This window comes from Myxocyprinus asiaticus, chromosome 33, assembly GCF_019703515.2.
Source record: "Myxocyprinus asiaticus isolate MX2 ecotype Aquarium Trade chromosome 33, UBuf_Myxa_2, whole genome shotgun sequence".
In the NCBI taxonomy this organism is placed as follows: domain Eukaryota; kingdom Metazoa; phylum Chordata; class Actinopteri; order Cypriniformes; family Catostomidae; genus Myxocyprinus; species Myxocyprinus asiaticus.
Genome location: NC_059376.1, coordinates 17,069,344 through 17,095,546, shown reverse-complemented (window position 1 = coordinate 17,095,546; position 26,203 = coordinate 17,069,344).

The window sequence follows — 26,203 nt, the reverse complement described above, 5'->3', positions numbered from 1 at the left end:
CTTCAGTCATGTTGTTGTTTTTTTTAAGAGCATTTATTTTGATAATTAAATTGTTTTGAATGTTCATGAACCTGCAAACAAAATAAATATGTCAATATATTTTCTTAAACATTTCTTGGAAGAAATAAATCAACAAAGGTCTTCTCTAGGCATATGGAACTTTGTTTTGGTGCTGTTTGGGAATTCAGCTCTGCTGGTGGAACAAATTGCTTCCAGATCAAGCCAAATACTGTCTTACATGCCTCTCTGAAGATTTGGCACTAAAATGAATCATTTATATGGAAGGGAAGAAAGGGAAGGAAGGGAAATATAATTTTAAACCATATATGGATCAAATAATTGTCTTTGCCTTATATATTTATTTATTTTTTATCTTTGCTTTTCCTCTCTACATTTTTGCATCTTATAGAAGTGGAGCAGCAAAAGAAATTTGCTGTCCTTTTGGTGTAATTAAGTCTTTCAGAAAGTTGTCTTTGGCAGACCTCTCAATGCAACAGGAGGCTATGGAAGAACCAATTAATGAGACCCATTTGATCTCAAGTCACTAACTCCATCTATCACTTACCCATCCCACCATTAAATATGTTAAGGCAATTAGGCTAAATTAATGAGCAAAGCTGAGACGCTGCCTACCAGAAGTAATTGCCTGAACTAATCCACTGCCTCTGCATCTGAGACAAATGAAACATTGGAAAACTATGCTGTCAATATTTTGCTTTATACACAAAATAGAAAGTCTTATCACATTTTTGTTTTATTTGAAGGAAGGTAGAACGATCGATTGATGGATCTATCTCATCCATCCATCTACAAATTAGGGCTGCAACAGTACACAAAATTCACAGTTCGGTACATACCTCGGTTTTGGGGTCACGGTTCGGTACGGTTTCGGTACAGCAGGGAAAACAAATAATCTTTCTTTGAATTATTTATTTTGAAAACACAGTGACTGATGGGCAACAATTCTTATTGTGAAGGCTCGTTTATACTTGACTGCACTATGCATATTTCTTCAACAAAATGACAGTACAAAACTTAAGAGCCTCTTCTATGCACATTGTATAAAAACATAAGTGATAAAAGTAAAAAAAAAGTACAATTATAATAACTGTAGCAAAATTAAGACATTAGCAAAGACTGTGTATTTTGCCTTTCAGCTCACCACTTGTATTTATCACTCAATTATAAATACTCCTATGGCGTTCACTTTAACTCTGAGCTTGCAGCGAGAGGCTGCTTGAATGCCGTCGCACATGCTGTTTATGCTTTGCTCCCGTAAGCTCAAGAGACACATGTGGATAATGTCACTGCAAATGAGTCATGTTAGATGTGCTTCCTAAACATGGCTGCTGAGAAGAGGGGACAACTGGACCTTTTGTCCTGGGCCCGGGATTTTCCATATTGTATATCGCATCTACGCATGTTCAGCGGGAGACGCGGATGTAAACATGGAGACAGGGCGTGAAAGACGCCAGGGCAGCGAGCGTGTTAATGAAAGAACTGTCCGCATAAAATTCACATGCATATATCTGATCCACAGTTTCTAGTGTGGCGCTCTGTTCTGTTAAGTTTTGGTTCAGTAAGGTCCCGTGTTGCTCAAAAAAAAAAAAAAAAAAAAATCATTTTAGTTCTATGCAGTTTTTGTTGTTCATTTTATGTTGTTTTAATATTGGTGTCACTCATGCTAAGATATACAATCATTCGTGTGACTGCGTGTACTGTACTTAAGCCCCTGTATCTGTTCAGTTCAGTTTTTAATCTAATTTAAATTTTATCAATTAAAAAGAAATTCAGGTTATCTATGGCATCTCTGACCTTTTCTGATTTTTACAACTCTTGAAAATTCCAGGTCTTATTGTGGTCATATATTTTCATCTAATTTTAACAAGCATATTTTTGGTATTCTCGTTGGCCACATCAACATGCTCTGCACGATAATACCCTCACAAACCATGCATGAATATAAAACCTACTCCAGTACTTTCTCCCTCTGGGTAAGACAGAGTTGTTCCTGTGTGTCTTTCAAAGAAACTTCCCCTCACACCAATGAAGGGAAAAGCCCAGTGGGTCCTCATTAACTCTGGGTTACATTTATGCTACACCCAAAACCACTCCCCCACACTTAGAGTCAAGACCCTTGAGGCTTTTTTTACATACTCGCCATGCAGGGAATAGCTCTGGGGCAGAGAAGCACTAAAGGCCAAATTCAAACTTATGTTACCTCAGTGGTGTTAATTAAAAGTGTTAACTATTGTAAGTTATTATCTTATCAAGGGCTGAAAGTAATAGCAATTAGCTTTTTCTTTCCAAAATCTCTAGGACTGAATATGTGTCAATACTGTTTATATAATGACATGTTAGAACTATGCAAGTCTGTTGATTAATCAAAAGAGTTTAAAAGCTGTCAAAGGTTGTTTTTTCAAAAGTTTTTCAACTATTTTGTTTTTCTCCCTTTGAAGTCATTGTGGATAATTCAACCTCTGTTTAATAGACCTATACCCTGCAGCATGTTTTCAATATACTTGTATTTCTCTTTCACTGCAATGAACAGGTCAACATTAAATGTCTCAATGAAACTATTCACATACATGTGAATATAAACAATAGAAGGTAAAAAAAAAAATAAAATAATAAAAAAAAAAAAACAGTGATAGTGAAGTGAGAATACATTTACATTTATTCATTTAACAGACATTTTTATCCAACACAACAAGCACGGAAATGAAAATAACTCAAGCACCCAAAACTAAAAATGGTGTCAAAATGTACAAACCTGTACATTATATTTACAGTAAATTCTTCTGAAGGCATACAATGGGGTTTGGTGAGGAACAAACCAAAATTCATTTTTCATGAAAAATAATTTTTCATTGAACATTGGTGTCCGTTCATTGGTTTTTGAGAAAAGTTGGTTTATAATTGCATGTGTGTTCACGTGGGAAAAAGCACCATAAAGTATCATAAAATATAGTGTATATGACTTATTCCATATATGTCATATTCCAAATCTTCTGAAGATATACAACTTTTTTTGTGTGTGTGAAACTCTTGATGTTTGTTGCATGGTTATGAGCACTGCAGAACATCTATGGAATGAAATATGTGCCACTGGGACTTCAAACTTGAATTTGAGGAATTTAATTTGAACATGTTCACTTGAAATTGAATTTGCAGTTTTAAACTTCAATTACATCAAACTTGAAATTAAAATGCATCTGACATAAGTTGTGATTGGTCAAGGAAGAGTTTGATTATATACAGGCACAATTGCTCTAAGTACCCCGGATGTCTTCATCAAATTTATCCGAATCTGAATATAAAACCTGAATCAGTGTATTAAAAAATACAATTTCAAGTAAATATGTCCAAATTAAAGTCCTAAAATTCAAGTTCAAGTCCCAATGGAACATATTCCATAAACTTCCCTTGTTCTTAGCACTAAATAACACAAGTTCAACAGTGCTCATGAATGTGCAACAAACGTCAAGATTTTCACTGTAAAATGACTTAAATTTTGGGTTGTTTCTCACCAAAACCTATCGTATGCCTTCGGAAAACTTGGAATATGATGAACAAGTCCCATGCGCTATACTTTATGAAACATTTGGGTGCTTTTGCAAGCTCTAAAGTGAGGCACTATTCACTGCCATTGTATTTAAAAGACAGCAATATACAGTATTTGTTAAAACATCTTTATTATAAAAAAATAAAAACCAAAAAAAAAAAAAAAAGTTTACATGAAGGTGAGTAAATTATGACAGAATTTTCATTTCTGGATGAGCTATTTCTTTAATCCAGTGGCGAACACAGTACAAGTAGCGCTACATACCAAATTTCTATAAAAATCAGAGTAGCACAACAATAGAGCAAAAGTGTATAATATATAGATGAGTTTTATTATTTTTACTATTGTTATTATTAAGGTGCAAAGAGGTTAGTACATTTTGTCTAATGACTGCAATGGATTTCGATGTTTGGGTGAAGCTTGGGAGATTGTTCCACTACTGTACTGTTCCAAGGGACAGTCAGTACAAACACAAGAATACATGGAAGAATTAATGAGACTGAATTTTAATTTTCACTCTTCACTTTATTTTCAAAACGTTTTGAATGGTCATTATTGTGAGCAGAAAGGAGCAAAATACTTATCAGCAAACTTTAATTCTCTTCATTCAAAGTTCTGCTTAAAGATGTAAGATGACTCAGACTTTTTTTTTTTAAGGTAAACGACTTGTGCAGTGAAGTACAGTGCCTAGAGCTTTTATTATCAGCTAGCTGACATTGTGACAATTATGACAGTGTTTCAGTGGACTAGGGCTGGCCAATAGGATGATGCAATCGGATATCGACGATATCTTACAAAGATCCCGATGCCGATTGCGAACAGACGATGATCGACAATATCGGGAAATGACAAAACCATGGATCTGGGAAGTTGGCAAATATATTAAACAGTGGCCAGGGTGTGAAACTAGCACCCGCCAAATGCGACGAGGCTGAATCCAGTTCGCAAGTTCCTCATCCAAATATATTTCATGCGCGGGTAATTTTGCTCATCTACCTACGACAGGCGTGCGACCTGTAAGACGTCTCAAGTGACACATGACAAGAAATGCTGTTAGTCAAAAAGACACGAACTAGAAGAAACACAATTTATTATATTTTTAAGAACAGACAAAAGAGAAGCCGTCAATGCTTGTGTCTGATTCGCTGTTTGTTCAGAGGCGTGCAGCACGAGCCTGTCATGTGGAACAAACATGTAAAGAGTTTTACAGGGTGTGAAACTAGCACCCGCCAAATGTGACGAGGCTGAATCCAGTTCGCAAGTTCCTCATTCAAATGTATTTCATGTGCGGGTAATTTTGTTCATCTACCCGCAACAGGCGGGCGACTTGTAAGACATCTCAGGTGACACATGACAAGAAATGCTGTTAGTCACAAAGACACGTGCTAGAAGAAACAAATTTATTATGTTTTTAAGAACAGACAAGAGAAGCCGTCAGTGCTTGTGTCTGATTCGCTGTTTGTTCAGAGGCGTGCAGCACGAGCCTGTCATGTGGAACAAACATGTAAAGAGTTTCACTCTTTTTTTCTCTGTTTCATTCATCTGAAAACTGTTTGCAAGAATAATGTCATCTATGAGAATGCTGCAAATTATCTCCGATCATTTCGGGAGGTGCTGTGAATTTAATTCGCTTTATGTCCTCGTGGTTGGAATGCACTGCGGATGCTTGCGAGATGGCAAATGCAGTCATTGGAGATGGTAAATGTTTGGATTTGGGGAGGTGGTTAAATAAGATTTTTTGATCACTTTGTTGTTTTACTGCTTTTTTTGTTTAGTTTAAAGTGCAATTTGAATTTAGAAATGTCTTTTGTTTGTTTTTCGTGTTTCAATAAATTAATTAATTTTTTAAAGCAAAATCAATAAAGAAAAAAACAAAAACAAAAAACAAACACCGACCCTCAACAGGGGGGTTGACGATGTAATCAGATATCACGATTTTTTTAAGGCAATTATCGCTAAAATATTTTTTTACATATCGCCCAGCCCTACAGTGGACTGAGACTATCAGAATAGGGACTGAGCACTGAAGTCAAAATGCCAGTGTTTATTTAAACTCTGACTGATTGGAAGGGTAAAACTTATCTAAATTACTTTACATATTATGTAAATGTACATTAAAAACAAGCAATGCTTTTTCATCAGTTGTCCACTTATAAAAAGTAACATGGTAGAATCATGTTTTTGGACATGTAACATGATAATACCATGGTATTCTTTGAACAACTTTGAAGTAACATGTTAGTACCATGGTATATGAAAATGGTGATCATTCAGTACGATGGTATACAGTACTGTAGTATTCACTGGTCTCAAAATGAATCCACTTTTCTTTCCCAGTTATTGCAATATTTTTTTTCTGGCTGAGGACTTTTAATTGGATGTCAGTAGTGAGTTTCCTTTAAGCTGGTACATGTGTTCTAACAGAGTGGGCCATCACATTTACTATGGACATGTTTCACTAAGAGAGGTAACCAGAAAGCATCCAAATATTTTTGTCTTTTTCAGTTGATCTATTGTTTTATATTCAACACTTATCAAACCTTTTTTTTTTTTTTAGCTTTATTGTTTCTCTTGAGAAGTGTGCTCATGCTGTTTTGTTTTCTTTAAAATAAATGCCACTTGGTTTCATATTTTGTTATATATGTCAAGAAAATTCATGCAAATGTGACCAAGTGTCCAAATATTTTTTGAGGTTAATTTACATTTATCAAAGTACTGCCACAATACTTTGTTTTTCTAAAGGTCTATTAAAGTAATTAAAGTAGTAAATGTGAAATAAGAAACAAAAGTTAAATACTGACTGAGAAGAATATACTGTACTTTAATAACTTTAATTTATTTAATTTATTAATTAAAGTCACTAAGCCTCAAGAAGTCTGATAAATGTGTCTTTCCTGTGGGGATATAAAAAGACCCAAATCATCAACAGCTTTGAGGAATTAATGATAGATAGGAGGGGGAAAGAGGGTTGCAAGAAAAAAAAAAAAAAAAAACAGACTAATAACTACCCAAATGTGCCACAACATTCACCACCCCGTGACAAAGGATTTGTATTTTTACTCTTACAGAACAGGAAAGGCAGATAGGTGGGTGGAATATATTACCTGTACTATGTTTGTGTGGTAGATAAGAGCCAGCTGGAACCATATCAGACTGTATATATATATATATATATATATATATATATATATATATATATATATATATATATATATATATATATATATATAAATAAATAAAAATAAAAAATAAATAAAAACATTTCATTGCTGATGATGAGAAGGTGCTTGAGGGGTCTTATTTAAACCTCTTATGAATAAAAATCAATTAACCGCGTCATAATAGACAAAAACCTGATTGATGGAAACAAGCATTCTCCAGAAATTCTGATATTGTTGCTGAGAGAGTTTTCCTAAACAGGATTATTTTTTACTGACACTGATTCTTCCAAAGTGCAGAAGCACATTAGGATGTGATTACCATAAATAACTTCAATATGTAGTATTAATTGGTAAATATTTATATTCAGAATCATCATGCAGAATGACTAAAGACACAAGATACACTCCTGCCAGTTTTCTTTTATCTCTCTACATTGCATTTTTTTTTTTTTTTTTTTGCCAACGGCATTAATTAGAACTGACATTTGGATGGATACCAGTCACATTTCTGAAAAGTATATGCCTACTTTGTGGTAAAACCAGGAATACAGATGGATACAGCTTTAATATTGTCTGCCTACAATGTTTTGATTAGGTCATCATAGCATCTACAATAATTTTATGGGAAATTACTGTTATTATTATTTTTTAAAACTACATCATAATCTTCATCACTCCCTTAGCACATAATATCTTTCTTTTTTTCTCCAGACAACAGATTAGAACTGCAAGCAAGGTTAAAGGGTTAGTTCACCCAAAAAATTAAAATTCTCTCATCATTTACTCCCCCTCATGCCATCCCAGATGTGTATGACTTTATTTCTTCTGCAGAACACAAAGATTTTCTGAAAAATATCTCACCTCTGTAGATCCTTACAATACAAGTGAATGAGTAACAAAATGTTAAGCTCCAAAAGCATATAATGGAAGCATAAAAGAAACCCATACTCCAGTAATTAAATCCATGTCTTTAGAAATTATATGATAGACGTGGGTGAGAAACAGAAATGAAAGACAACCACTCATTTCTCTTTAGAGCTGACCTGATAACTGTGTGTGTTATTGACAGAGCAGTAACATCCAGCCAGTATGTGTGTAGGGAAGCCCAACTTACTGCAGCACAAAAATCCTTTACGGACACGCCCCAAAATAAAGCTGACAAGGTGGCCATGCCCCTAGTGGAATGGGGTCTTCATCCCTTAGGGGGTTTCCACCACTATGCCTGAAATCTCCCACTCTGGCCAGAGTAAGGAAGTATGGGTTATCTCTCCTATTAATAATCCCCCGTTGGCCTGGGAGGTTATGGTTAGCGGAGATTGTTCAACTCCAACAGGGGAATCCCTGGCCCCTCCCATTATGCAGGGATCTCCGGATGAGCCAGTGCATCCACACCCAAAGGTACACCATTGTCCTCTTTGTCCTGTGAGAAGTACAGTGGACAATGCGCATTTGCTCGCAAGGTGAAGAGATCTACAACAGCTCTGCTGTATGTCTCCTATATCTGATCAACCACTTGCGGGTGAAGTCTCCATTCTTTGTACAGAGGTTTTCCTCTTGAGAGGAGATCTGCTCCTGTGTTCAGTACCTGGAACATGAGTGAGCTAAGGTGCGCACTGATCTTGCATGCTTAATTGAGAAGCTGAAGAGAGCACCTGACGATTAATGTATGCAATGACTATCGCATTGTCCATGACCAGTACGTGACAGCCGTGCTGCCATTAGAGAAATTGTTTCAGGGCTAGAAACACAGCCAATAATTTGTGGTTTATATAGACATTGCAGAACCTGGGTGGCCAGAGGCCATTGACAGACATGCTCAAATAAATCATCTCCCAGCCTGACAAAGATGCATCTGTTGTCACAATTTTTTTTTCATCACCACCATTTTCTAAGACATGACCCCCAAAGGGTGCCAGTTTTGAACATCATGGGTCCCTCCACTGAAGGAGAGCATTCACACACTGCTGATATGGTTATCATGTGAGCAAAATAACGATGGGGACATAAATGTAGCACGGCCACTGAGTGCTGAAAGTCTCTTATTTTCAATAGACCCAGAAGAGCCACTGCCAAGGTGGGGCCATAATGCCCAGCAGACAGAGGCAGGTCTTGAATGGTACCGAATTCCCTCTGTGGAACAGACAATGGATTAAGCCACTATTCATCTCTTTGACAGCATAGTGCGATGCAAAAAAAGAGATTGTCCGCAGACCCAGATGCTCTATTCCTTGAGAGGGCACTAAACAGATTATGAAACCCTGAAAATTTTGAAAATTGAGCAATAAAAATTGCTGTGTCCTGTCCGTTGAGATCTTGAGATCGACTGTTGTGAACCAGTCTCCTGGATGGATAGAGCGTGAGAGTGCTTTGTGAGTGAGCATCCTGAATTAGTATTTTCTCAATTGCCTGTTTAGGCCATGCAGATCCAATATTGGGTGCACCCCATCATCCAGTCGCAACTTTGGACCGCGCCTCATTGCAACGTTGCAGATCTCCTCCAAGATGGCTGTGTTTGGATTGCCGGGGTCCAGTTGCCATCACAACTCTTTCAGCAGCTTGGCCTGCTAAGATGTCATGAAAGGGGTAGATTTAAGTGCTCTCAATGACAGAGCTGAAGATTTGTACATCTTGTAAACTAACACTGTGAAGTGATCCAATTTCCCAGGAAGAGACTGGCTGGCAAAGGAGAGAGTTGCTCTCCTGTATGGATGCAGGCGGTGGGCCACCGAAAGCTCAACGATAGGTGAACTACAGAGCTCTAGCTCATCCTTACCGTTCACGTTAAGCGATGAATATCCCTTTGACGGGCACGCGATGGGAGAACAGCTTATTCCAAAAGCACTTAATTTTACTGAGACAAGCAGGCAGTGCTGGCAGCAGTTGTTTCACAAGTGGGGGACAAGAGGGGAGTCTCTAAATCTCCCTAGACTCATGGATCTCCCCGAGACACTGGTCAATCAATATTGAGCCTAGCCATGGCCCTTTTGCAGACCTCGATAAGAACACAGTCCACAGTGCTGAACACCATTTCACCACTCTGCCTGCTCACCAGCCTGGAGACCAGAGGTGAGGGAAGGATCACATCATCCTTATCTTCATCCTGGTCTTTCCAGAGAAGACACTCTTCATCATCCTCCTCCTCATTGTCACTGTCTGCCTCCCCACTCTCCGCGAGCAACTGCGGATCGAACAGAAAAGGTAAATTGGGGGGTTCAATATCTATAATGTCCCCCCAACTGGCAGGGACTTCACACCCTCTGTTGACGGTCTAACAGAGAGACACAGATTGTCCCTGGAAAACTGTTACACAAAACCGCCTCTCCAGAATCCTTAATTATGTCCATGGTGACTTTGGACAAAGCCATGCAGAACACTGCAAGGTAAGCTCCAAACAGAAAACTAACTATCTCACCTTTACGAATTAGTTATGTGGGACCTGAGGAGCTGGACAGAAGATTTAAGAGAGGACTTCACAGAAAAACCTATATAACAATATGCCAGCATAAAATTTCCAACCGTAGGGAGATGGCGAGGAGACACCAAGGAGTCTGGAATCGCCTCCCATAAATGAGCTAAAACCGCAAATGGCAAATGTGACTGCCAGGAAAACAAAGGTCTATCTGATTGAACACATGATTTAAGACAGAGAGGGTTCCATCCCCAAAACCCTCACAACTGGCAAGAACATTTCAAGAGATACAGTAGAGAGAGAACTAAAAAAAAAAAAACTTTCATTCAGTCAGAACACATGAACATTTAAAATTACATACATCTCCGTTGACCATCTTCTGCACACATCACAAAGAACATTCTTCAGACAGAGTCATTTCTGATCTAACACAAAACCAATGCTTTTCTCATCTATCCAAATGTACAAAACAAACTTTTCTTGTGTTTTACAATGAATTTACATATATTATGAACTGACACAATAACAAGACTAATTGTTATCATCATTTTATACTGCACAATACAGTCCATTTTTTTTATACCAAAAATGGACAAATTCATCTTACACAAATGACTTAAAATGAGGTAACCTTTAAAATATGTGTAGTGTCTTTTAATCATTGTTATAAATGACAAATTTGAACATTGTCTTTTTTAATCTTGTTTTATTCATTTTGTATCACTAGTAAGGTAATCGTTTATTTTAAGCAGATCATGTTTACTACATGCTGAGTTTCATTATGCAAGTCTCGAATGCTAATGAAGGTTATTTTCTGATATACCTTAGCGTATTAACGATATTAAAATGCATGATTAAAACATACATTTTCGAGTGGAAAACAGAGGGAATATTCACACAAAGGATGGTAAATCACCTTTGAGGATGAGGGAAAGAGGTGAACAAGTGACATATCAAAAGGCACTTCTGATTGGCTGAAGGGGTGTGGCCAACCTCAACTCAATAACACCCAACTTCATCAGAACTTAAATACCACTGAAACAAACAAACTTCGCCAAGCCAAGGGACATCAAAGATTTCAATGCCAAACAACGTAATGCAAGTACAATAACATCCAGTCTTTCACTGAAATATGGTGCTTTCATATAATTGAAGTAACCAGATCTCAAATCACGGCATACTAAATGAAATATTGATGGCTCTTACGGCAAGGTTTATAGACTCCATAAAGTTAATTTTTCTGTTACAGATCATTTTCATTTCTGTCAAAACTCATTCATTAACCTTTATTCATGTTTGTCTATATGTGTTTAGTTGTATGCTGTAGATTAGTCAGTAAAGTTTTGTTTGTATTCGAAGAGAAGTTGACTGTGGTATATTTTGGATAAATGATTTGTCCCTTGAATCTAAAAGAAAAGGTTACATTCTCAAACAATATTTCAACATATTTGTGAAATTATTTTCAATGGCCATGAGAATAGTATTAATCAAAAGAGTTAGCAGATACGTCAGATCAACTCAGTGCGGGCCACAGGTTGAAAAGATGCAAACATACATTGTTTTAGTATTCCCCGAATTAATCATAATTCCCTTCTTGAGCTAAATTCCTTTCATATCAATTATGAGCAGATACAACAAATCTGTTGTATCACATATTTAATGGTGGAGAACTTTTAGTCAAATTTCTAATCTGATCATTGGTAATTTATCCTACATATATTGGTGGAGAAACGCAGACAATTCCAAAACGAATTATTTATAATTCCTACAGTTAGCAAAACAAACCACAGTTTAATGAAAAGCAGGGAAAGTGCTTAATGAAAAGCATAAAAACACTGTGACAGTGCTCAGCAACGCTAGTGATGATGGTGTGTCAGCAGACAGTCAAACAGTGTAGTTCTGGTGCTGAGAAAAAGTCTTCATGGAGAATAAAGCAAGAATTTTGCTTCAGAGCATTACAGCAGTTATTTTAGGGAGGATGCGGGCTCCTTTAACCAGCTGTGATTGGTCTGCCCTTCAGACAGATGTGGTGTCATTGGTGCTTCCATAGTCTGTCATCCCTGAGGCCTTCCCCATAGTGAGACATGGAACAAATGTTTGAAAGAGAAGCAAACAGCACGAATGAACTCAATTAAATTGAACATGTTGGAGCACGTGGACACAGATAAAACTGCTCTTTAAACTCAACATATACTCATAACATACTCAACCTGGTGAAAGCGCAAAGTAGCCTAAGCACTAATATGCAACATTAACCTTATAAACTAACTAAACAACACCCAAAATAGCTTCTTACAGATAGCACTACTTTCTTGTTTGGCATTAATGATGATTCTTTTAGTTCACCAAATTGGACTAAATCAGTTGGAACAGTTTGTGTCTGGAGTCAACACTGACCCACAAATTACTTAATCAATGAACTGTCTCTTGACATGCCCAAAACTCCAAGAACCAGGAGTATTATGATCCTCGAATCAGTGATGTCTGCTTTTGCTAAATTGTCTTTGTTATGAATCTCAACAATACACTGAACTAAGGGGGAGGGGGAGGGGAGGGGGAAGGGGGAGGAGGAGGAGGAGGAGCATGCTCATCTAATCTGACAATCAACCTGCAATGGCTCCAGTGTACAACACATGGTTAAGATGTAAAAATATATATTTAAAAAACTATTTTTCTTTTTTTTTTAAGACTTTTTTTTCTTTTTTTTTAATAGAATGTACTGTAGCACTTCACTCCTTTACTGAACACTATTGTTAGATAATTAAAGACTTTACACTCTGGTTGGATGGATTAAATTAAAATAGCATGCTTTTCAGTGTGTCTGATGGAGTTGACAAATGACAGTAAGATGTAAGATATGAAGTGAATAAATGTAAATCTTCGGGGGGGGGGGGGGAGTGTTTTTATAAAAATCTGTTCCCTTACATGGTTCACTGGCAGATACCTTTATCTACAAATACATTTCAAATTAATTTAGTTTTAAAAAACACATATTTTTAAAGATTTTAAACATATTTTGTCCCCTATCTCAAGAATCAGTGTTGGATATCCCATCACTATTTTGCCTCATCTTATTACTTATATCACCCTCTAGTAGTTCTTCTAATTGGTTTCAGCAATACATGGCTTATTACTTATTTGCATGTTTTTCAATCAGAAGAGTCATTTTTTAATATACCATACAAACATTATTGCTTTGTTGAGAAAGCAACATAAGATACTGTAATATTATAAACATGGCCAAGGTCTGTCACATTACCTATATAGCAAACAGCATGACAATTTTCATATTTATTTATTATGCAAATGATCTAAATCAGCATTTCCCAATCGGGGTGCTGCTTTTGAGATCAGGGGTGCCATGTGAAAAATCATCAAACATTTCTAAAATCCAAAAATGCATATAAAACATTTAAAACAATGGAATATCATACATTTATCGTCATATAGTAGCAATTGAAAATAATAATAATAATAATAATAATAATAGTACGTCTCTATCTCTCTCTCGCACGTGTGCAGCAACTCATTGGACACTTGACAAGTGTGAAGTGAGCCAAGGATGCACATTGCTATACTGTGTCTCTGCAAGTGAGAGATGAGATAAAACAATCACTCCTGTTTATAAACAACGAAGATGTCTACAATGCAAGCATGTGACATTGGACTGATCTAGTTTTGCCTTGTCAAACCTTGGTGCTCGCTCGTATTACAGCACCTTTGACAACAAAGGCAGAAATGTGTAAAATGCCACCAGAACAGCTGCAGGGTGAAGAGAAATGCTTAAAACAGACTACCTCATCATCCTGTTAAACACCTGATACATCTCTCATCTCCATCTGACCTATACAGGTATTTATCTGCCTCAGTCATTTTAATCATAAGTAGGCCTTTTTAAGTACCAATTAACATAATATAAATACTATATTATTAATAATATAAATGCATAATAATATGTAGCCTATAATAAAGATAGATAAGATGATATTTTGAATCTTATCTATTTTCAATAAACTGATTTAGTAGCAAGTTCCCTCTTTCTGGATTTCATCTGTTAATTGTCAGTGTATTTTGTCAACTTTAAACTGGAGAGCACTGATTTATTAGGAGTCAATGAAGCAGTTGACCTAAAAATGAAAATTCTGTCATCACTTACTCACCTTCATGTTTTTCAAACCCATATTAATTAATATAATTAATATGGGCTTGAAACCACATATGGTTGAGTAATCATGAAAAAAACAAAAAACAATTTGGGGTGAACTATCCTTTTAACTACCTGTTGAAGTATTTGTTAAAGGTATTTGCCAAGAACAACAATATAAATGTGAGCAAGTATGAATAAAACTAGAGGTAAGAATTAGGGGGTGCCACAAGATTTTGTAAATTCTCTAAGGGTGCCTTGACTGAGAAAAGTTTGGGAAACACTGATCTAAATAATTGCCACAATAAACTGTTGATGTCCTCCTGTTGTCCTACAGATAATAACAGACAGAGATATTCATGTACTGTATATCATTATATTGTATCAGCTAAACTTTCCAGTTAGCAGTGAAGCAGTGTGCATAGTGAATGAGACACTGATATAATGATGTCTCGATCACTTATAATCACTCAGTCACACTGTTTCTATTCTATTATGTCCAAAAAGAGATTCAGAGTCAGGATGCTACATTGCTTGACAGATGAATTATAAGAGTCTAATTACAAAATTTAACAACCAAACTGCAACAAATAGAGAGCAGGGCAGGCCAGATATTTTATGTCTTAATCCGAGTGACAGTCACTGTTTCTAAAAATGGAATGTGAGTTTGAAAGCTATACCACCATATCATAATTTATATTTACCCACAAATTTAGCAGAAAGTAAATAATTAAAATGTCCTTGAACATCACAGTGGCATTAAACAGGTGCATTAAAGGAACAGTTCATCATGCTCTTTTGCATGTGTTATGCCTCTGTTCAAACTACCTATCAAATACCAAAATACAACATCATTAAGTCATGCAATGCCTTCTTTAAATCAATTGTGAAGGGCTACAGGAACAATGGAAAAGACACCAGTGTTCATCAGCCATGTATTGCTGAGACCAGTTAGAGGAAAACGTCCTGGTTACTTGCATAACCTCCGTTCCCTGATGGAGGGAACGAAATGTTGTGTCGATGTAGAGACACTAGGGGTCACTCTTGGGAGCCCGAGACACCTCTGGTCTTTGATAAAAGGCCAATGAAAATTGGTGAGTGGTATTTGCATACCACTCCCCTGGACATACGGGTATAAAAGGAGCTGGTATGCAACCACTCATTCAGGTTTTATGCTGAGGAGCCGAGACAAGGTCCCGGCCATTTCAGCGGGTAGTTCAGCGTTGTGGCAGGAGGGACACAACATCTCATTCCCTCCATCAGGCCACGGAGGTTATGCAAGTAACCAGGACGTTCTCTATCTGTCACTCACTCGACGTTGAATCGATGTAGTGACACTAGGGTTCCCTATACAAAACGCTGCAATTGGCTGAACTGTGTTACATGAACTGGTGGTGTGTGATGGGCAGACCACAGTGTGCCTCGTAGCCAGCACACCAGGCCGACACGTAACCTCCCCCAACACAGTTATGAGTGTCGAACGGCCTTTTGGGACAAGTCAACTACCTAAAAGATAGAGACGGGCTAGCCCAGTCGTGGCCCTTTATCAACTTTTTTTTCCACTCCCCAAAAAAAGGGGGATTAACCGACTGGGCCGACCAGGTTTAGTCGGGGGGTGTCCCTCCCGACTAAAGGGGAGGACACTGAGGAGACCACACCCCGCCCAGAGAGAGGACGGGGGGGACGGGGTATTTAAGTGGAAATACGTCAAATGGCCTTGCCGAGCTATGTCAGAAGTATGCCATGTGGAGAAGTCCCAAGGTAGGTCCTACCCTATGGGGGAGGACTTACTACAAGCATGGAGACTGGGGCAGAGGGGCCTCTGCCCAAGGAAGACGCAGTTTGCCAACAGGGAAACGAATTAGTGGAAGATATACATTGCATGGGGTTACCTACGGGGAACCGCCACATGCGGAGAACCTACCCCAGTACAGGGCTTTAGTTAGCACGTGTACTGGGCCGGCAGCGAGTCTCTCCGAAAACTCGTCTGCCACAGGGTTTGGAGGAAATCAACCAGGGAACACAGTTTGTGAACACTACTGGGAGTTAACAGCGCACGTCTTCAGCTCAGGGGAGGTGAAAGGCGCTATGCGCAAGTGATACACCCGGCTGGCTGTCCCGGACTTACCTGCTTGTGGACACTATACGGGACAAAACTGGTTCCACCCGGAGGTTGTAGAACCTCGCAAAGGTGTTGGGTGTTGCCCAGCCCGCTGCTCTGCAAATGTCTGTTAGAGAGGCACCCTGGTCAAGGCCCAGGAGGCAGCTACACCCCTGGTAGAATGGGCTCATAGCCCTACCGGGGGCGGCACATCCTGGGCATGATATGCCATAGTTATGATAACATGAACCTACAAGCCTTGGACAGGAGCTTTGGGCATCCACGCCAGGTGGCGGCACTCTGCAGACATAGGTGCACTGCGAGCGCCTTATCCACCGGAGGAAATCGCTGAATAGCCCCTGGCCGCCCCGCCATCGAGGGTAGTGAGGGCGGGGAAGCTGAAAGATTGGGACCGGGAAGTAAAAGGTGCCTCCCACTTTTTTGTCAGCTCCTCGCGCACTTCCGGGAAGAAAGGGACTGGAGCAGGGCGTGGCTACTTTGAGCGGCGCTGCGAGCCCAGGAACCAATCATTGAGCCACGAGGGTTCAGGGGAGAGCGGAGGGTTCCACTCTAGCCCGACACTCACAGCTGCCCGGGAAAGCATGTCCGTCATTCTGCATCAGCCTGTGACTGGGCAACTGTCCCGTGGGGGGGGGGTGAGCCCAGCTGAGACTTCTGCGTCCGACTGGACGAGCCCACTCTCCGATGCTGCGCTTGAGAACTCATCAGCTTCGCAGGCTCCGAACAAGAGGTCGAACTTGCCGTGAGACGAGCCGGCAGACTCATCCGGAAGCCCGATCGGGGCAGACGAGCGTGCTGAGGAATGGGATATCTGGCGGGGGTGGTCCCATTGGGGTCCCCAAATCACCCCCAGTGCTAGCCGCGCTGGCCTCATACCTGTAGGTAGAAGGATCGATGCAGGGAGCCGCTGGGGTGGTCATGGTCATGTTCTTGCAGTGAGTACATGATCCATCCACAAACGCTGTCTCCGCGTGGGTTGCACCCAGACACAAAAGACAGCGATCGTGACCGTCTGAAGTTGAGAGGTAACGACCGCAACCAGGAATAACACACAAACGGAAAGGCATCTTTAAAAAGATGCGTCTTTAAAAAAATGTTCCGTGTGTGCCGCTCTTTTAGAAAAATATACTCTCTTTTTTTCTGCTGAAGCGCCCAGGGGCGTTCTCCGCAGTGCACCAGTGCAGAGGAGGGAGAAGCCGCTGAAATGTGCCGTCGGATCCAGCAGAGATGAATGAACAGTCAGCTCAGTAAACATCGACCGTTTGGCTCCGAAGAGAAAATCTGAATGAGTGGTTGCATACCAGCTCCTTTTATACCCATATGTCTGGGGGAGTGGTATGTAAATACCACTTGCCAATTTTCATTGGCCTTTTATCAAAGACCAGAGGTGTCTCGGGCTCCCAAGAGTGACCCCTAGTGTCACTACATCAACACAACGTCGAGTGAGTGACAGATAGGGAACTAGAAATACACATGCATTTTCCCCTTTACTACACCTACTAGAGGGTGCTATTAATCTGTTTCTCACCCACACAGATCTCTCAGAGGTCAAAGTCTGCAGGTTTCAAAGCAATTTGGATGGACTCTCACATCCAAAACAGAGAGATGTCACATCTGTAACGCCAGTTTTTCCTCATTAATGTTAAAATGACAAAGAATGGAACTTAAATATTACATGTTCTTAGGAGTGCAAACCCTTTCTACACTCTGTGGCTATTATTATTTCTGGATTGTACAATTTTTCCAATTATTCATTTAACTTTTTATTGAACTAAAAATCAGAAAAAAAAATCAATGACAACTTTACCTAATCAGTGCTGGCAAAACCGTGGTATAAGGGGGAAAATTCACACTAGGTGTGAATTATAATATTTTTGTTAAACAATTGTAACATATAACACACTAAGGTCATGTGAGAACTGAAGGTGGTGGTGCAGAGGTCTCTGATTGCACTAATGAGAATAGATAGCTGCAGGCTGAATGTTTTCTGATCAAGTCCAGAGACGAGGGTCTTTTTCATTGCAGTCATTAATTGCTGATAAATTGCTGTGGTCTTCCCACTCACTGCCTTCTTCCATGCATGTTAAAATGGTAATCCTCTCTCTTAGCGCCTCTTATTGATTACGCTGATGGAAAAGCCAATTACAGGTTTTTAAAACTTTCTTAACAATGACAAAATCAGAAAGCTCCTGCGTAATTATAAACCTCTGGAAACCAAGCACTATTTTGACAACCTCCTACTTTTTTAGGGGTCATAATCGCATACAGTTACAAATAATAGTGTTTCTTCTACTACACTTTTAGCAGACTGATCTCACAGTGAATTCGGAAACAGTAGGTTGACTTTTCTTGAGTTAAACTTTGTCAGTGCTTATCAAAATTTGAAGCCGTGCCCCCAGTGGACAAAGCAGGTAAGTGTTTTTAAAAATAAGGGCAAGTTTGAGCTTCAGCTTACAGGTGAAATGCCCAAAGAGGGGCGCTAAAAGCAAGTTGTAAAGAAAGTTGTTTTTAGCTATAAAGCATGTGATACAGTGAAGAGGAATGCACATTTTATTAACTCTACCCCCAAACACAAACCCCAAGCATAAACCTAACAATCAGTAGAGTAAAAATGCAATCTTTCAGGGAAAACGGAACCTCCAAATCGTACTTGCCACTCATTATGCAAACACAATTACTTCCTGGTTTTAATGCAGGACTTAAACCTGGGTCTACCATGCCGCTGACGCAACAAGCTTCCGGTTGCACCATGGAAGAAGGTTAACATTGACAGTAACTCGACATGATTACATTTGGAACATTTGGAAGCAACATAGTGGCATTCCTAGTGATCATGTTGCTTTTGGACCTATGAACTTTTAAAAATTAAACTCCCTTAAAATTTACTTTTTAAACTCACTTATTAATTTAGTTATTTAATAAAACAAAAATCCAAGAGTTAAAGTGTGTTCCTTTACACTATCTATCAAACGTACCGCTTTTATAACCCATGCACCCTCATGAACTTGCTGACTAGTGCCTCATCTGTCTGCACTCGCTTACATCACCAAAGTCTGGACTCAGAAGAGGACTGCAAGGGTGGAGGGTGCCATTTGGGACAGGGCCATTGTGTCCTTGGTAAACAAGTTCACTAACTTTTGAATTTACTGTTTTAGGGGCTAAACTGTTACTTGTGGCAAAATGACACCATAACTGAAAGACAACCATGATGTGAATAAAATTGAAGTGGGGGGGTGGGTAATTGTCATAGGTTTAAAAATTTAATTATTAATATTTTTATGATGTATTTTCACATTTTAAGACTGACAGTCTTGGTCTGGTACAAGGGTTATACAATAAAACCTATCCAAAACAGGCATTTAAAAAGTAGCAAATAAATGCTAAAACATGGTAAAGGTTTTCAAGACAGTCTTAATGTTTTTCATATAACAAAAAGGTTTTACTAAACCTCAATCCCCTGGGACATAAAAGTTCCAGAATAAACACCCAGTAATAATAAAGTCAACTGGTCTCATTTCAAAATCATACTTTATTTTAACTTAGATTACCCTTAAATTTGCTGTTTTCACTCTGTAGGCTAAATCAAACAGCAGTGTATAAAGGAAGACAAAAAGAGATAAGTAACATGAAGATTGCCTCTGGATAAATAAAAGTACCTCAAAGTTCTTCTCAAATGCCACTGATTTAAAGGTAAGGTCCATCACCCTAAAGCAAGTTACGCTTTGAGGAGAACGTTTTAAGACAGCTACTCTTTCCACTGAAAAGCCAAAGAAGATGTGCCATTACAAAGAACAAACCTTTTACTTTTACTCGTTTCATTCTTTTTCTCCATCTTTCATCTATGGAGTACCATAAATGTTACATAAAGCACTTCCTTTAATTATTTTGCAAATCATTTCATGTAATATGTCAGGGAAGGTCAACATCAAATAGCATGAAAAGGTTGACAGGATAAAGAATCATACTAATGAAATTCTCCTCATCACTTATCCTTCTCAAATCGCAGAGAAATGTTGTTTAAAACCTAAATGAGAGAAATTAAGTTCAGGAGAACATACGCATGATAACAATTAAAACAATGGTAATGTTGATTGTTGTGGTCTTAAAGGGATACGTCACGTCAACCTTTACTGTTGAGAATGTTGTTCTGAACTTGTATGATGTTCTTTCTTCTGTGAAACACAAAGATGCTAGACAAAATGACAGCCTCAGTCACCATTCACTTTCATTGTGTGGAAAAAAGATGCAATAAAAGTGAATGGTGACTGAGGCTAACATTTTTGCCAAATATCTCCTTTTGTGTTCCACAGAAAAAGAAAGACATACAGATTTGGAACAACATGAAGGTGAGTAAAAGATGACAGAAATTGCATTTCTTGGTAAAATATCCCTTTAAAAAGTGCTCTATGCACTCTAAGCACTATTTTAATTAAAGTAGTAACAATTCAAATTGTTTGTATTTATGAATTATTGTGAAAAATGTACCTAAAATAACTCCTAGACCATTTCCCAAATGGGATCTGAGGGATTAAATAGCAGGACACCCTTCCTGGTGATTTAAACAAGGGGAACAGAGTGACAATAGGAAAATGGTTTCCTCTGGGGTTCAATTCACACTTTAATTACTCTTAATTAATCACAAATGTACAGAGTGGTGCATTCGCTATCAAATATGCAGTACAGTTTCATCTTACTCATTTTCACTTGTCTCTTGTCTTATATTCAGAATGTGATCTAACAAATTGAAAAGAAATTTAGCTCACAAATGTATATCGTATAGTGAACATAAATAAAATGCATACAATGACAAATAACGTGCAATCACAAGTGAATTAAACATCCTGTTAAAAAAAAAAATAACAATGTGCAAATGCTGCTGACAAGGTACTCCTTTGTCCATGCAGTGAAATTCAATTAAAAATGAAAAAAGGTATAGGAGATGTGCAGAAACATCAAAACCGTAGTCTAAGGATGAAATAGTGTATTTAAAAGTGCCTGTTATCATACGGATGCACATGGCTTGGAGTACTGGCAACATTTTGCAATTTGTCACAGCACAGTGGAAAAAGCAAAACTGAACTTTTATAACCAAACTGGACAAAATGCTTTCAAAGTGCAAACAATTTTTTTGAATAGCCTCTGATTATCTGAGCTTGAAAGGATGGAATTTGTTTGTGGCAAGTACACAGCTTAATTTTGTGTGCCAAGCAACAAACAACTATTCTGTGTCAGCAGATGTGTAAACCTAGCATATAAAAAGTGGTCAGTACATTCTCATTTAATCCATAACAGCCTTTGAGGTGTAGGCAGATACACAATGTGGACAGAGAGTGTTGAATACTGACCTGTACTATTAAATATTCATCTCGTCTTGATTCCAGAGAGCTTCAGTTTTGCAGTTCTGCCTGGTTAGTAATCTGAATCTTAAATAATAATAATCTAGTGAATCCTGACTGGTTGCAGCTGTTCTGATTAACTGCGGTACTGGCTAGACTTGTGCATTACAGTATGTTTACAAGCAGCTAGAAGATGGTAATGGAGCTCAACAGTAGGGTTACAGAAGTAATAATTCCATAGGCAAACTGATTTTTAATGATGATGTATAAAGACAAAACGTTTCAAGACAGACCTATCATGAGCTCCAGTATTGTTCAGAGGCGGTATATGCTTTTGTAGCAAGATGAAGCCATGACTCAGTGCGATTTCAAATTAATTTGATTGATTCGACTTGAAAAATGATGTTTAATTGCTGAATTCATGCTGAAAAACACTTAATCCTAAGAGAGAACCATTGATAAGAGAAGTTGTTGGTCATACTTTACAATAAGGCTATTTTCATTAACAATAGTTGACCACATTAGTTAAAGGGATAGTTCACCCAAAAATTTAAATTCTCTAATCATTTACTCATCCTCATGTCATCCCAGATATGTATGACCTTTTTCTTCTACAGAACACAAAGATTTTTAGAAGAATATATCAGATCTGCAGGCCCTTACAATGCAAGTGAATGGTGACCAGAAATTTGGAGTTCCAAAAAGCACATAAATGCAGCAATAAATTATTCCATAGGACTCCAGTGGTTTAATCCATGTCTTCACAAGCGGAAAGATAGGTATGGGTGAGAAACAGATCAATATTTAAGTCCCTTTTTACTATAAATCTCCATTTTCCCTTTCAAATTCTGAAAGTGCAGATTTATAGTAAAAGTCATATACATCTGGGATGGCATGAGTGTGAGTAAATGATGAGAGAATTTTAATTTTTGGGTGAACTATCCCTTTAATATGAACTAAAAATCATCAAAATAAGCATTTATTAATCTTGGTTAATGTTACTTTCAACATATAATTTTTAAATTGAATAGGTGAATATGTTTACATTGGTTAATACATTATAAACTGACATGAACTAACATTGAACAATTATTTTTTAATAAACTAACTTTAACCAAGAGGATTAAATGCCATACCTTGTTTATTGTTAGTGCATGATACCTAATGCATGTACTAATGTCAACAAATACAACCTTTTTGTAAAGTGTAATCAAGTTATTTTTGACATACTGTAAGTGTACAAAGGAGCTCAACTGCGACTGCCACATTAAATATTATGGATGTCGTAATTAGTTAAATATCAAATACTTATAGATTTATATACAGTGCATTCATAAAGTATTCAGACCCCTTCATTTTTTTCACATTTTGTTTTGTTGCAGCCTTATGCTAAAATGCTTTAAAAAGAAAAGAAAAAAACTCGGTTGAGCTCCAGAGATCATGTGTGGAGATGGGAGAACTTGCAGAAGGACAACCATCACTGAAACACTCCATCGATCTGGGCTTTATGGCAGAGTGGCCAGACAGAAGCCTCTCCTCAGTGCAAGACACATTAAAGGATGCTTGAAATTTGCAAAAAAGCACCTCTGATGGTGATTACACTTCAAAATTTAACCTAGGCCCTCTAGCTCCCGATAGTAAACCTATGGTGAAGAACTTAGGGGTACTATTTGACAATTGTCTTAAATTTGAAAGTTTTTTTTTTCCACTTAAGATTACTGGCCAAAGTTAAGCCTCTTCTTTCTTTTAATGATTTTGAGAGGGTGATGCACGCATTTGTCTATCGCGTCTAGGTAATTCCTTTTATATAGGAGGCAGCCAGTCATCTTTGTCATGATTGCAAATGGTTCAGAATGCTGCAGTTAGACTCTTGATGGGTACTCATAAATGAGACCACATCTCCCCAATATTAGCATCACTTCATTGGCTGCTGGTCCGTTATAGAATTGATTTTAAGATCTTATTGTTCGTTTTTAAATCTTTAAATGGGTTAGCACCCTGCTATCTTTCTGACCTTTTACACTTACACAAGATTTTGAGTGTCCCTAGAACCAGACGCAAACTAAAAAGAGACCGCGCATTTGCAGTAGTGGCCCAAAGCTTTGGAGCAGTTTACCCCTGCATATTAGAACAGCTCCAATGCTGTTATCTTTTAAATCTCAATTAAAAACTCATCTTTTCTCCGAGGCGTTTAATTAACTATGAGCTGAGATTTGTTTGTCCCCTTGTTTATTATGCTTATTTGATGTATTTATACTATGCTTGTTATTGTTTTTTTGTTTACTTTACTTATTTTATTGTACAGCACATTGGTCAACAGTCCGTTGTTTTTAAATGTGCTTTATAAATAAATTGCCTTGCCTTGCCTAAAGGACTCTCAGACTGTGAGAAACAAGATTCTCTGGTCTGATGAAATGAAGACTGAACTGTTTGTCCCCCATTCCAAGTGTCATGTCTGGAGGAACCCAGGCACCGCTCATCACCTGCGCATTACCATCCCAATTGTGAGACATGGTGGTGGTAGCATCATACCGCGGGGGTGTTTTTCAGCGGCAGGGACCGGGAGACTGGTCAGGGTTGAAGGAAAGATGAATGCAGCAAAATACAGAGATATCCTTAATGAAAACCTGGTTCAGAGTGCTCAGGACCTCAGACTGGGCCGAAGGTTCACCTTCCAACAGGCAGGGTTGGGGAGTAACGAAATACAAGTAACGGGATTACGAATTTAAAATACAAAATATAAGTAACTGTATTCCACAACAGTTACAATTTAAATCATTGGTATTTAGAATAGTTACATTCAAAAAGTATTTTGATTACTGAAGAGATTACTTTGCATTTTATTTGTAATTTGTTTCATTTAATATTTAGTCCTTTCAGATGGAAAACGTTTACACATATAAATGATGCAATCCAAAATGCATTTGAACAGCGGTAAAACACTTTCTTATGATGTGTTACATTCATATGAGCAGACAGAGAAGTAAGTTTAAAGTAAGTTTGGAGCACAAGAAACAGAAATAAACCTTGTGTACATTGTCAGCTTTATGCTAAGCTAAAATGCTATTTCTAGCCATTTTACATGCATGTTACCAGGCACGATCATATTTTTTTTTTTTTTATCAAGAAAATTCACGTTGGATCATAATTTCTTTTTTCTAGTAAGACCTTTGATATTAGGGCAAAAATCTATTTCTTGATATTTTTTGTATTGTTTTCCTGTAAAAATATCTAAAAATCCTTAAAACAAGATCAATTTGATTTATCTTGTTTTAGAAACAACATTGCATAAGATATTTAGCTTTTTCAGAGAATGTATTTTTAACATGTGTATATTGTCATACTGTACTGGCAGAGTTTTTATAGTCAAAACAAGTGAAAAAATCCACCAGTGCTGAAGAAGTAATCCAAAGTATTTAGAATACGTTACTGACCTTGAGTAATCTAATGAAATAGCATGTATTATGTAATCTGTAGTGGAATACATTTCAAAAGTAACCCTGCCAACAGGACAATGAACCTAAGCACACAACCAAGACGACGCAAGAGTGGCTTAGGGACAGCTCTGTGAATGTCCTTGAGTGGCCCAGCCAGAGTCCGAACTTGAACCCAGTCTAACATCTCTGGAGAGCCCTGAAAATGGCTGTCCACTGACAGTCCCCATCCAACCTGACATAGCTTGAGAGGATCTGCAGAGAAGAATGACAGAAAATCCCCAAATCCAGGTGTGCATAGCTTGTTGCATCATGCCCAAAAAAACTTGAGTCTGTAATCGCTGCCAAATGTGCTTCAAATAAGTACTGAGTTAAGGGGTCTGAATACTTATGTCAATGTGATATTTCATTTTTTTTTATTATTATTATTTTTTTTTTTATATATATACATTTGCAAAGTTATCAAAAATCTGGTTTTTGCTTTGTCATTATGGGGTATGGAGTGTAGATTGATGTGAAGGAAAAAAAATAAAGCATTTTAGCATAAGGCTGCAACAACAATATGTGAAAAAAAAATAAAAAATAAATGAAGGGGTCTGTATACTTTATGAAAGCCCTGTATCTGAATATGTTGCAATAAACTTAAAAAATTATGTTTTAAAACTTATAATCAATGACTTGTAATTATAAGTTTTATATTTAAGCCTACCATATGTTTTGATTTAAAGAATTTAATGAAATGTTATGTACACAGTACCTTTTTTCTTTTCATTTTTTTTCTTCAGATTTTTACACACTTCACTGCTTCAAAATCAAATGTTGTATTATTGTGAGTAATCTCAGAGCTCATTGGCTTAGTTCATGGCTCTTTAATAAGGTTTTTTTTTTTTTTTTTTTCAAATCCCAATGGAGAAAATGAATGGGAAAAATCCCAGAACCAAGGGCCCTGAAAATGTGGATGGGCACTCTATTGTTGAAGCCTGATGATATAAAATTAACATGTGCATGAACATATGCTTTACAATGGCTTCA